The sequence below is a fragment of the Manis pentadactyla genome, chromosome 13 (assembly GCF_030020395.1).
Source record: "Manis pentadactyla isolate mManPen7 chromosome 13, mManPen7.hap1, whole genome shotgun sequence".
NCBI lineage: Eukaryota > Metazoa > Chordata > Mammalia > Pholidota > Manidae > Manis > Manis pentadactyla.
In genome coordinates this window covers 4,119,773-4,134,306 of record NC_080031.1, presented here as the reverse complement: position 1 = coordinate 4,134,306, position 14,534 = coordinate 4,119,773, and the positions used below count along the sequence as shown (strand labels likewise).

At 39.9% G+C, this 14,534-nt stretch overlaps 1 protein-coding gene across 5 annotated transcripts in view; it reads left to right on the top strand.

Annotated features, from left to right (window-relative positions):
* Nucleotides 1-14,534, top strand: part of SIK3 (SIK family kinase 3) — a 235,806-nt gene that overhangs the window by 150,067 nt on the left and 71,205 nt on the right. The window lies entirely within an intron of this gene.

Here is a 14,534-nt window from a genome sequence, read left to right as displayed (position 1 = left end):
GCACTTCTCCTCACCTACAGGCAAGGGACTGACCCTTTGTCTCAGATGCCTTTTCATGGGTGCTTGTATAGTGAACAGCCTTGGAAGAGAGAGTTTCTCCCTCTGGGGCTAAAGGATGTATCTATCTAATTATTTCCCCGTTATACAACATTTGACTTCCCTAAGCTCAGGATTCCTCTTCTTTAATGAACCGAACTGTGTGCAGGTGTCCCCTCGCCCCCTTCACATCACCCTGTGGGAATCAGGATTTGGGAAGCGGGAGCAAATGTGTCGGCGCTCATGCTGCTTGCTGTGCCCTAAACACCAAGGTCCTTTGTCTCTGACCTAGGTCTTGGGCCTTCCGCTGGCGTCCATGCAGCTGTGGCACAGCAAATTGTTAAGGTCGGGTATCTCAGATCCTCTCAGTACTTGCCAAAGAGCAAGGGGGAGTTTTGCTTTGTTTTGTTTTGTTTAAATATGAGACTTGATTATACGATGAGGTTGCTGATACAGTGCTGAGCAAGATGAGTTTGGCTATAATCAGTATGGAAAAGGTAACCTGCACAACCAAATCCATGAGAAACAGGAGGTTACTGAGTTTTGAGCATAACTGACAGGAATTGGCTTTGCACAAGAAGGTAGAAGGTAAAGATGTCTGTGATAGTGGGTGATGTTTCAAGTGGGAAAACATGAGTAAGGTACTTCTTGCCGTTTGTCCAATTTTCTGCTTGAAGTAGGAGGCCAGATCATCACTTGGGAGTTACGGCTGGGAGGATAGGGACCTGGGTGAAGTGGAAGAGTGAAATCAGCTGCTTGGGGGAGGGAGGGAGGACAGGGATCAAGGGCAGCTGGAAGCGTGAAGGCCAGAGGTGGGAAGCCACGAGTTTGTTCTTCCATCTACAGAATTGAATGATTTATTCCCTCAACAATACTCAACTGCCTATCGGCAAATGGGGTAAGAAAGACAGATGGGATCTTACTATGCTGATAGGTAGTGATTGCAATAGGGTGTAGGGGGGGTCTTGATAATATGGGTGAATGCTGAAACCACAGTGTTGCTCATGTGAACCCTTCATAAGATTGTATATCAATGAAACCTTAATTAAAAAAAAAAGACAGACAGTTGGGTTGATCCAGTATTGGGGGTTCATAGGACTTGTGCAAATAGAAGAAGAGAAACAGTCGGTAAAGGAATTTTGAGGCCACAGTAAGATAATGTGCGGGTCATCAGGCTCGGGCTAAAAGAGGGGGAGGGCAAGGGAGATGAGGAAGAATGCTTTTAAAGAGGAGGAATTCAACAAGCTGGAGGCCAGATGAAGTGGACAAGTAAGTGTCTTGGACAGAGGGGGCTCCTAAAGATGAAGGTCTGAAACGTGGCTGCTGTTGTGCACTTCAAATGCACGTGATGCAACCGAGGAACTAAGTTTGAATTTAATCTAATTTATGTTTAAATTAAAAAACTGAGGCAGTGTGCAAGAGTTTTAGACCAACTGAGAGAATTAGCCAAAGTCAGACCGCAGTCTCTAAGACCACCCTGACTTCTGAAACTAACTGCAAGTTCCGGGATTTCCCCAAACCACCCTCACCCTTGCTAATTTGCTAAAAGGACCCACAGAATTCACCATATATATTACACTCACAGTCATAATTTATCACAGTGAAAAGATACAGATTACAACGAGCTAAGGGAAGAAGCATGGGGTCCGCGGGAGTACCAGACACAGTCCCTCTCCCTCGGGACGTGTGACGGTGTGCAGAGTATCGTGTGCAGGGAAGCTCAGCTGAGCTGCTGTGTTCAGAGGTTTTGTTTTACGTGGGCATGATTTACTGCCTGCCCACATGCTTGACCTGTGTCTCCAGGTCAGCTGATGCCGCATAACCCAAATCTCCCACCCTAAATCACATTGCTGGTCTTCCTAGCGTGGCCAGCCTCCACCCTAAGGCCACATGGGTGTGGCCAGCCCCAGGCTGTCCTATTGTTAGACTGTGTGGCATGACCCAAGACCCCCAGGCAAACAGAGACACCCCCATGAGGCATAACATTCCAGGGGCCCAGAGATTAGCTCCCAGAAGCCAAGGGAAAAGACCAGACTGTCACTTGGGGCAAGGCCAGATTCTTGACTGCACACATTTTTCCATTAAACGCAACTCTTATTTTAGTGAAATTACATTTCATCTTGACTGTAGACAATTTATTGTCTGAAATGTGATGTGTTATTAATTTAAAAGACACACTAGAGTTTGAAGACAGTATGGAAATAAGAAGGTAACACGTCACTGCTAATTTTTTTTATGTTGGTGACATGTTACAGTGATTATATTTTTGATATAATAAAAATGTTGAGTTAGATAAATCATAAAAATTAAGTTCAAAATGAGTGATTCTTTTTATATAAGTGGCTCACATTTATTTCTATTCAGCATTGCTCATCTGGAAAGTTATGTGAAGAGAGAGGGGAGTATGTTATTGAAGTTTACAATTTCAAAGGCAGAAAAATATCAAGCAGAGACAAGGTCAGGGCGTAGCCATAGAAATAAGTTGCTGAATTGCTGAACTTTGTGGAGATCAAGAAGGTTCGCAGAATCATGAAGTTAAATTGTCAAATCGATTATGCTCATGGCTGTTGATACCTAAGAGAGGGGCAGAGTCTGGGTGGAGCAGCAGGCTATGAAATGGGTGTCAGTGTCTTTAATAAATGTGAAGGCAGGAGGGACAAGAAAGGGGTCTGTCAGGTGACCTTAGCACATACCACCTTGGTGCGAAGCTGGTGGGGACTTGGAAGACTTCCCAGTATGTCCTGATCCCTCGTGGAATACCATCCTCTTTTCCTTCAAAGGCCTGTGAAGGACTGGGTGATCTCAGAAGAATTGGTTGGAAGGGTGATTATCAGTAGGAGTATCAGAACACAAGATAGAAAAGCCCTATCTTTTGCCCTATTAGTTGCTACTCAGGTTTCATGACCCTTTTCAAATGTCACGCTTTCTGTGAACTCTGCCCTGATATTGCTGAAGAGTTCATTGCCTGTTTCTTTCTTCCTTTGAACATACCTCTACTGCAGCAGTATTTGTGATAAGTTTTTTCTTGTATTTTTTGTACTTCTGTATCTGTCATTTACTGACATCAGGTAATTTAGACAGTAGTCTCCTGACCTCCTCTGCTGGTGGTCCTCCGCCGGGCTGTCCTTGTCTCCCTGACAGCTACATTTTGGAGGCTCCTCCATTCAGTCCTTGGACCCGTTTTGTTTTCTATGCAGATCTATTTCCTAGTTGATTTTACAAGACCCATTAGATTCTTGCCTCCCAAATTTTAAGTTGCCAGCCCATCCTGTCCTCTGAACTCTCTTGGTGACTCTACCTTCCGAATATTTGCTAAATTCCAATACCAGCGTAGTCCCCAGCTAGGGTTACCGCAGGAGCCTTCGCCACCACTTGGCCCTGATCCCCCTACTGCGGCTGCAGAGATTCTTTTCAAATGAAAGCGAACCTTACCAGGCAGCTCCTTACATTGGCTTTCCCACTTGTTTGGAATAAACGTATAGTTCTTTTTATGGCACATAAAATTCTAATTTTGGTTTCCAGCTACCTCTGTGATCTCTGCTCCTCAATCTCTGCCCTTGGCACACTGGCATCTCTTCCTTGTTCACCAAACTCCCCAACATGTTCCCTCTCAAAGGCCTTCATATATTCCATTCCTTCTTCCTGAAATATTCTTTTCCCAGATGCCGCATGGCTCTCTTTTCCATTGCATTCAGGTCTCTTATCAAATGTTGCCTTATTAGAGAAGTCTTTGTAAACATGCCATCTAACATCTCACTTTTTCCTGGCCCACTACTCTCCTTTCTTCCTTTATTTTTCTTTTTGGTTCTTATCACCAACGTAAGTGATAAGTAAGTCAATATGTGACATACACTTTATGTTTTTATTGTCTCACCTCACTAATATGTAAGCATTATGAGAGTAAGGACTTCGTAAATTTTGAGTCTTGCTAAATTTCAACTACTTAGAATAGTGTCCACAAAAAATACGTGCTCAATAAATATTTATTGGTCATTGAATGGAAGACTAAATGAATGAAAGAATGTCACTGGATTGCGGATTGTGGCATTTGGATCTTATTCGTTGGTGTCTTCATTGTTTAAAGCAATATCTAACATATAGTAGGCACTCAGTTTATTTCAGTGTGTTACAATGAAATAAAATCAAGTCAAGCATGGAACTTTCATGTTATTCTGTAACTTACTTCAGTGAAATGAGTTTTTGACTTGGGTGGAAAATGCCTTTTTGTTTTCTAGATAACTGCAGAGAAAGACATATTGAAGATTATGAATTCTAAGCAATTTAATAGACTTCAATAAAGGTTATTGAATGAACATTTATTATTCATTCCATTGATTTATTGGAATGACTGTTGCATATATTCAGTGCTCTGTTATAAAGGGGCCATGATAGTGTGGGCCTGTTTAATTTTACAAACAATTGAGAAACTGGTTAGTTTTGTAAACCACTAAGCTCATAATTTAAAGCTTCCAAAGTATGATTTCTTTAGATATACCTCCCCAAACTTCCTATTTGAGACCACAGAGTTGTAAATCCAGCATTGTATCAGGAAAAGTTTCCTGAATACCAGGCAGAACTCATGGGCATTTAAAATAAATGATTAACTTAACAGTAGGTTGTTGAAGTATGCATGATTCATTATGGATATTCTCAGTGCCTTAAAAATAACATTTTTTAATGGTGCCAACTTCTGTGGAACCCAGAACTTCTCACAAAGCCATTTATTTATGCTATGGGACCGTCAAAGACTGACTAATAGGGCAGAGAATGGGAAAGACTGAATTGTATAACCGTTGTGTACCAGGTACTCTGCTAAGTGTTTCATATCTGTCACCTTGCAGCTTCTAGATGTTTGAGAACACCATCACATTTGTTTATTTGAACGTGGTTCTATGTGCTGGGGTTTTTTTTTTTCTATACCATGTTTTTTCTAACTTAGTTCTCACAACATTCAGTATATTTTTAGAACTAAAATACTATTTTCCCACTGAGTTATTTACCCCCTTTGGCTATAAAAACAAGCTGTTTTCTAAGGCTTTACTGATAGAAGCAAATAACTATATCCTGAACTTTTTTAAATGACTCTGAATTAAAACAATAACTTCCATCACTTTCTCTAATTAATTTCCCACAAGTTATTCTTCATATTTTGTTTTACTTTCTTAATACAGACATGACTTGAGTATTTATATTTTTGCAACCTGCCCAAGATGTGTGGGGAGGCACTTATGTTTAATGCTTAAACATTCACAGTTTGATCACCTCACTTTACTTCTAAACATGAATTAATAGTTGTCTGATCGCCCTGCCAGTTCTCCCGTGATATAAAAATAACGCCCTAGAGAACGAGCAGACTATTTTGTTGCATTTAATGTATACAAGTCCCAAAGGAATCTTTTTGTCTGGCTCCTAAATTAATATTTTTCCTAAGGGTTTCATGAGCTGCTCTTTTTTTTTTTCAAGCTTCTTTGGAAAATACAGTTTCTCGGACAAAATGAAACCACTAGAAAAATAAAGATACTTTATTCATAATATTTAGAAATACTCATATAAAGAGGTTTTTATCTCATGTTTGTAGTTAGTACATTACATTTCAGTATGTCTTCAAACTTGGATGTCTTGAAGATATTTTCTGGACTCATGTCTGTGTGTGTATAAAATTTTAGTTTTTGAAGAGAATAGTGTAATGAACTCTGATGTTCTCATCATCCAGTTTTGGCAATTATCAGTATTTTATTGTTCTTGTTTCATTCTCTTCCCCAACTTTTCTGTTTTGTTGTTAAAAGTATTTTAAAGCAAATTCAGGAAATAGCGTTTTACTCAAATATTTAATATTTTCTCTTATATATAAGGATTAAAAAAGAATTAACCATAATACCTATCTCAAGGTCACTAATCTTGTCTTTTGCTGTGTCAGCTGTTAAACCTACCCACAAATTCTCAATTTCAGGTGTTTTGTCAATTTAGAATGCGTTTATGGATTACATATATTTTAGAGATTCTGGTTCTCCCTTGACATCTTCTCTCTTTTCATCCTTGTTGTACATCTTTTCTTGTGTTGTTAACTTATTAATCATAGTCATTTTGAAGTTCTTCCCTGATTTTCCAATATCTGAGTCATCTTTGGTTCTGCTTCTGTTGGCTTTACTTTCATGATTATCAGTCCCTTCCAGTCTGCCATGTCTACTGATTTTTCATTGTATGCTGGATGTTAAGGGTGACATGTTACAGAGACTCTGGATTATGTTATACTCTGTGTGTTGAGTTGGTACTGATAGACAGCTGAGTTGTAGACGGATTGACCTGATCATGTTGAGGCTTTGTTGGGGTGGTTCTGCTTTAGTTTTGCCTTTACTCTTAGGGTATTGTCTTCTGGGGCGTCTCAACTGAGTGCCTAAAATATTCACTAAGCTCCCTGGGAAGCTGAGTCTGAACGCCAGCATCTCCTGAGCGCTCTGTAACCTCTAAAAAGGTCTTTAGCTTTTATCCTCCCAGCAGTTTTTTCTTCTAGACCTCAAGTCTTGCTTTGTACACGTGCAATTTGGGAAATGGCCAGTTCCACACCTGGATGGAATTTCTATACTAATTAAAAATTTTCCTTCTGCCTCTCCTTCCCTTGCTGTTACCCTGCCACCCAAATTCTAGCTGCCTTACCAGCCCCTAGCTGATCTGTTTCCCTTACCCTAACCTCCCTCTCTGTGCTTGTGCTCAGTTTCCCTAGGTTGTGGTTTGGGGTGAAAATGTAGTTTTCTTGTGCTGAAGATTCATAGTCTTTTGTTGATTATTATGTGTCTGAAAACAGTCCAACTTTTATAGTTGGTTCAAGTAGAGAAAATCCACTATCAGTGACTCTTGGGTAATGAAAACTAAAGTCTGCAGCACCATTCTTACCAACAAAATTAACAGAATTCCTTCTAGTAGGCAGGGCATGTTTTGCTTTCTCCAGTCCCCCAAAACATCATTAGATAGTTTGTTCAAATCATGCAGCAAAGCCAGCGCCTCCATTAAGGTGATAAGTGTCTTAAATTTTTTATAAGTTGTAATAACCCATTTGCTCTCCAGAAAACACACTTTTTTTTCCCTATGCCATTCATTTGTTGAAGAAACTGAATTGTCTTGTAAAAATTCCCACATTCTGGATTTGTATCCTTATTGTGTCATTCAACATGTTCCTCTAGCTTAATACATTTTTTAAAATGGTTTGGTTACATACAGGTCAATTTGGGGGGATGGGCATAGGAATACTTCTCAGTCTTCCTATTGCATAATTTCAGGAGCTGTATAATGTCTGTTTTCTCTCCATTTAGTGATGTGTAAAATTTTATAAAGTTCCTATAAAGGTTCGCATCAACCTTTGACCTAATGTTTTACCCACTTTTATTATTTAGCTGTCTAGGTACATTATTGCATTAAAAGTTGTGAAATGGTGATTTTCTAGTTCTCTCGTTCTTTCTACATTTATTAGCTATAATTCTTCTTTAAAGACCTTTGCTTATAAACTATTTAGAAACTACAATGAAGGCAAAATAAATGCATGACTCTGTTAAACTTCAGGATAATGAACTTGTACTCTAGCAGTCTCCATTGAGGACCAGTGGAGTTGATTTTGTTTATTTTGTAGTATCATTATGAACTCATGGATTTTAATCCATTTGATGTGTTTCAGTCCATTGAGTCATTCTTTTGATGCTCAAATTATTCCACTTAGCCAGTGGGAGCATCTTTTTTTTTTTATTAAAGTATCATTGATATACCATCTTACTTGGTTTCAAATACATAACACAGTGGTTCAACATTTACCCATATTATCAAGTCCTCACCTCCTCCAGTGTGGTGACTGTCCATCAACATAGTAAGATGTTACAGAATCATTAACTATATTCTCTGTGCTGTATTACCACCCCCATGACCAGCCTCTGTTGTGATTGCGAATTATTGTGCCCTTTAATCCCCTTACCCCACCCCCCACTCTCCCAACCCCTCCCCCTTGGTAACCACTAGTCCCATCTCAGTGTCTACGAGTCTACTGCTGTTTTATTTCTTCTGTTTTGCTTTGTTTTCATATTCCACAAATAAGTGAAATCATTTGGTATTTGTCTTTCTCTTCCTGGCTTATTTCACTGAGCATAATACCCTCTAGCTCCATCCATGTTGTTGCAAATGGTAGGACTTCTTTTTATGGCTGAATAATATTCCACTGTGTATATGTAGCCAGTGGGAGCATCTTTAAGTTGACTCGTGTGTCCTTTTGACATGATCCCAATAGTCTTTGGTAGCTCCCTTGCTTTTAGGTAAGATGTCCCAGGCTTATTTTGAACATTTCCTGTCTTAGACCTGGAATCAAACAATTCTCCTAGGACCGTGGTTCCTTCAAGTGGAAAATAGCAGTTAGAGACCAGAATCTGTGCCCTGGGGATGCTTATCATTGCTACTGGCTTGTCATTGCTAGAGGCCTTTTCAGGGCCCAGAAGTAGGAAATAGGCATTTGTTATGGAGAGAAAACATGAGTTTGTACTAATATCCAAGTGAAGTTTAAGATATCAATATTTTTACTTTAAGTTCTTAAATATTATATGTATTTATATCTCGTTTCTCTTAATGCTGAAAATTGTGGTTCCAAATGACTTTAACACAATTACACATTTGATATGAGTGAGGGCAAGACTGATTTGAAATAATACCAATATTATTACCGATATTAAGGAGACTATTGGTTCTTTTTGTCCCTAGAATCCCATTAAACAAAATACTGTGTTTGTCACTTAAAAAATTATTCTCTGATTGGTTATGTCACAGTATAACCTATAGCTAGGTTTATTTTTTTCCAGTTTGCTTTCAAGTTTTAGAAATTACTTTTTCTTCTGTTTGGTTCAATTCTGAAATGAGTTACTAAAGACATTACATGTTTCCAAGTTTAAAACTATAGGACAAGGTACATTCAGCAAAGTCTAGTTTTAACCCCTTTTCCATTCCCCTAGAAATAACCTTTTTAGGAGCTTTCACTTAATATTACTTCTAGCAAATATGAACAAGTGTTCACATGTGTACACACTTGTGCGTGTTTGTGTTCCTTACTCTTTCCCACACAAATGGGAGCACACTGTGCATAGGCTGCTATACCTTCAGGGATTCGTGGATAGAAACCCTTCCATGGGGACAAAGAATCCCTCCCTGGTCTACAAGGGAAGACGCATATGTTAAGAAATAACTGTAATACAATTGTTCCCCGATGTCGTAGAGGTATATAGACTAAGCGCCCTTAGATGCACATTATGGACAGTTTTCTAGGGAGGGTGAATCAGTTAGGGAAAGCCTCAGAGCAATGACCTTTGAGCCAGATTGTAAAGAATGAGCCTGGGTTGGAGTCTATACACTCCGTAGTAGGAATCAGGGAAGAACTTCTGTATTACAAAATCAGCCGACCCACCTTTGCTGGCGTACTGGTGTAGCACGAGAAACATTTGCACTACATTGGAAAAGTCTGAATAACATTCTTGAAAGGCCTTTAAAAGGAATATATGAGATTCATAGGCTGCCTGGACTTATGCTCAGTCTAGAAATATTTTTTTAAGAAGCTGTAAGAAAACAAATCCTCCTTTATACATTAGTGTGAATAGATTTTACATCAAAATAATAACATGACTTTTATAAAGACAATATAAACAGTGCTTAGTTTACAAACTTTATGGCAAAATGAAGAGTGAAAATTAGTTTTTGTAAAAGTTTATAGTCTTTTCTCTGGCTGATAGTCCTTGAGTTCATCTGTAATTATTAAGTATCCATCATTTGCTGAATACTCTTTGTAGGTAGTAAGGAAGCCAAAGTAAAAATAGAAATAGTTCTAGATTAAAACTTTCAGAACTAAAGCATATCTTCTACTATCAGTGTTTCATAAAGAAAGTATGTTTTTTCAAAACCCTTAAGGAAAAGGTTTACTTTATTTGGGTTATAAGATGCCTTTAGTTTTTATACCTGTAGGAATGCTCAGTGATAAGTGATTCCAGATCATTTTCTGCCTTGACTGCAGTGGTGGTCCCTCAACACGTAACACAGTGTGATAAAATGACAGGACTATACACACGCTGTACCCATGTGAAATTCTGGGTTTTGACCCTGTTATATAGTCATGTAAGATTTAACTGTTGGGGGAAACTGGTGAAGGTACATGGGAACTCTCTGGACTGTCTATGCATCTTCTAATGAATCTGTAATTATTTCAAAACAGAAAGTTTTTGTTAAAAGGGTTATTATGCTGGTTGTCGCTTGAGAATAGATTACAGGGGGCCAAGACAGAATCAAGGATACTAGTTAGGAGTAATGTTACGAGATGATTACAGTAATCCAGGAAGGAGATAATGGCTGATAGACTAGGTTGGTGGCACTAGAACGGGGTAGGGGTGGGGTGAGGAAGAGTTGAATTCTCAATATACTTTGAAGGTTGCGTTAACAAAATTTGCTGATGGATTGGACGTGGGGTGTGGGAGAAGAGAATGAAAGACAACAGGTTTTTGGCCTGGACTATTGGAAGAATGAAGAAGAGACAGTGACGAGAAGCAGCAACAGGTGAGGATGCCTGAGACTCGGCTTGGCAAGAAAAGCTAAACAACACGCCCTCCTCCGTCAGCGGCAGCTTGGAGCCTGCGAGACTGAGGGACAGTGCGTGGTGTTAAGTGGGTGCCCTTTGTTAACCTGCTCCCAGGCAGCTGAGTTATCTTGGCCTCGCCCTGGTTCTTCTGGAAAGAAGCATGTGTTTGATAAACAGGAAGTAGTTTCCATGGATGTGGAAAGAAGAAATGATAGAGCCCAGTGGCAGAGACCCGCTACTGGCCGCGGCTGGCTTGGAATTGGCAGCACCGTCTCCAGGCGGCCACCTGAGCTTAGCACACACGCCGCCTTTGCCCCGCTCAGCCGAGTTATCCCTTCACCGCGTAAACGGAAGCGTTTCTGCTCCGGGGCGTGGCCTGTAGTCATGATGTGCTCCTTTCTGCCGGGGCGTTGGTCGGTCACGGGTCGTAGACTTAGCAGACAAATAGACACACTGTCTGTTTATAGTGGAAAAGTGACATATTTTAAGAAAAGTTGGCTCTCCCCACTATCCCGTTCATGGCGTGCCTCTGTCACCCCAGTGAAACTGGCCTAAGGAAGTCAAGGCTGCCTTATGTGTATTTTTGCTCTTAGAAAGGTTAGAATCTAAATGTACCACAAGATATTTCTTCCTGAGTCAGATTGGCACAAAATTACAAGGAATGAATTCTGAGGCAAACTTTATGCATGCTGGTGCTCTAACACTTAGGAAACTTCAGAAGTCATTCCCTCCCTTCCGATAATGCTACGCCTCATGAGGTATTAAACCCCTTAGTGTCACTAACTTATGTTTTCTTTTGTGAGGAAGACCAGATTTAAAAAGATTAAAGAAATGTAGTGCCAAGTGACATACGGCAGCTAGAAAGTGAGAAACACAACATAAGACTCCTTACTGCTGATAAGAGCTTGAAACAGGAGAATCATTTTCTTCTTTTAAGTAGCAGTCATCTCAGCCTCGTCTGGGCTGAAGTGGTTGGAGTGAATTTGTGACAGAGAAAACACTTTGTTTGCCCCAGAGGGGATAGCCGTGGCCAGACAGGTAAGTAGTTAGTTGTTGGTGGAAAAGGAGTTACTGCGGTGGAGTTTACACAGCAAGCATCTTAATTGAAGCCTGTCTAGACCGGGAGGCGGTGGCAGCAGGAATCCAGGACTCCAGGAAGCTAGGGTGGTGGCTGCAGTGCGGGTGCTGGGGACGGAAGATGCGGGTGGTATCTTGCCTGGTGTTTGAAGGACCAGGTCACTGAGGGGCCTGGGAGAAGCAGAACAAGTCTTCAGGGCCCCTTGCAGCCAGGGTTTGTCCTGAGAAGATCCAGAACGTGTCTTCCTCGGAGCGTCGGGTGGTTCAGGAGCCGCTCCGTCCCATTCACCTCCCGAAATGGCCCCGGTATGATCCGAATGCTGGGACTTCGTGTCAAGTCCCTGCTGGACTTCTGCTCGGGGTTTCTTCACTGAAAGTCAAATATCACACTTGAGCCTGAAGACATTTTTCTGCCTGCCTGTAGAGCACACAGGAACATAAAGCAGCCATTTGTCAGCGGGCAGCTGGAAGGCGATCTCAGCAGGCCCGAGGTGCACCGCAGGCTGCTGGCTTCCTGGCACACCCACGCGGCGCGGGAGGTTTACAGTGAAAGCAAACTAATGGGTTGGGGGTTGGGGGTGGGGGTGGTACTAAGATGGGCAAAAATCAAAGCAGAGGCGACAGTCAGAATAGCATCGAGCTGTTAAGATGGTCCTGTATTGGAGAAGAGCACAATGGTGCGGAGGAGGAGAAAATTTAAACATCAAACAAAATGACCAGGAAAAGACACCTGATGTTTGCAGCTAATACTTTTCAGAAAAAGTGATTCATATATTTTCTTTATATGTCTAGGGATATCGTAGGTATCTTTAGGGGAAATGCTGTATGGTTTAAGCTCTTTTATCCAGTGTGATAGTTTTAATCAGAACTATGTAACAGTGACAGTTGATGTATATGTAATAATTACCTTCAAGCACTGCAGAATCCTGACCAACCAAGTGCTTAAGTATTCTCTCTGTAATATATAGTGGACTTTTAAAAAAATAGCTTTTTTAATGTCTTTGAAAGTTAGTATAGCATATATGATAACTCTTAAGTAAAGTACAAGTGTATTTCCAAACATGCTGTACTTTTTTGACCATAACATGTAGCAGAGTTTATTTCTATTTAGCAGATCAAGAGGTGGGGATATTGGCAGAGTAAATGGTTTGTCCAAGGACAACCAGTGTGTCATTATAGAGATAAAACAGAAGTAGGCTACATTCTATCAGCTCGTGGTGCATGTAACAATTTTGAGAACTTTCCAATCATTTTGGGAAGACAAAGTGCTTAGAAAATATGAACAGCTTTTTCTTTTAATAAAGGAAGATTACTTATTTTGGAAATCATGAAATTAATCATTTTGTTGTATTTAAGAAGCTCTTTGATGTGTTCTGATAATTGGTATTTACTGCCAGACGAATGTCTCTTGGGTATTTTAATTAATGGGTGGCTTGGCCAAATGAGTTTCTGATGGTAAACCTTCATAAGGGTTTATTTTTATGTTTCTTAAGCATAGCTGTCTCTTCGAAGCTCTTTAATTAGACAAAGTTTAGCAGCTAAAACATATTATTAGAATAATTAGGCCTTGGGTTAAGAGAAAGAGGGGGTCAAAGGAGCAGGTACTGTTAGAGAATGGCCTCCTAAAATAAAACAGCGTTGTACATCTGATGGATGGCCACTTCTTTAACAGCTTATATTAAGTTACTATCCCTAGTTAGGGACTTTGTGTTGTTTAAAGTTGATTTGACAGATCTTAGCAGAAGCCTAAACACACATGAGTGTGAGCTCATTTGTCACCACCTCTAAACGCCGGATGGAAGCTGTGTTCTAGTCCTTTTACCTTTGAGGCTAAAGACTTATTTTATCTTTTTTTCCTACTAAATTGATAATATTGGCCATAATAATGATTGCTTTTGAGAGGAATGCTTCAAAGATCTTGTGTGTGGGTCATTGATAACCCTAACAATTACAGCAATTCCTTTGCGGGGTCTTTAAAGATAGATCATTTAAATGATCTACTTATTTAACATTACTCTTAAAATTAGCATAGTAATTGGGCTCCAAAATTTTATGTTCTTTGTGGTCAGACTGTAGTTTGAATCTGTACATGTCTGTCATTTAGGTCCCCTTCTTCCCATCCCCTGCCCCTATTTCTTGTCCTGAGCTCCCAGTCTTGAATACTAGGGCATGTTTTACCTCAAACTCCCTCTTTATAATGAAGAAAAGATAGACCTGACTTGTCCTGTGGATGATTGAGATGGTACCAAAATAACTGGGTGTTATTACTGAAGCTACTATGGATAGACGAACAATAATACATTTATTTACATTGTGTACTTGTTCACTTTCCCACTGTTTCAGGCAAATATGTCTTTCCTCCAGCTAGATCAGTTGGCTTAAGGAGAGTGCTGATGAGACTATTAGAAATTTCAAAGAGTAAACTGTACCGCTAACATTTCTAATCGCATCAGCTGTCCTGACCTGTGTATGCTGTTAGTTACATGAATTGCTGGTTTAGGGATATATAGATCATTGGTTCATTGTAAGCCTACTGCCACTATTAGAAAAATCTATTTGCTATATCTTAGTTAGCAACATAGCCAATGAAATCATTACATTTAAAGTAGTAGAAACTTCACTTGGTTTTCTATTGATATTATCTGTAAAAATTAATAACATAGTTTTAAAAATATTTGGTGCGCCCAGTAAATGCAGGTGTAAAAATGTAGGCATATTATGATGCATTCCAGAGAATAGCCGCCAAGTGTGTACACTTTTAGGTCAAATCTTAAAGCTCTGAGAAAGCAGAAGAGATGTTAGCTTAAACAGAGTCCTGGATAAAGCAGTTTTTCCC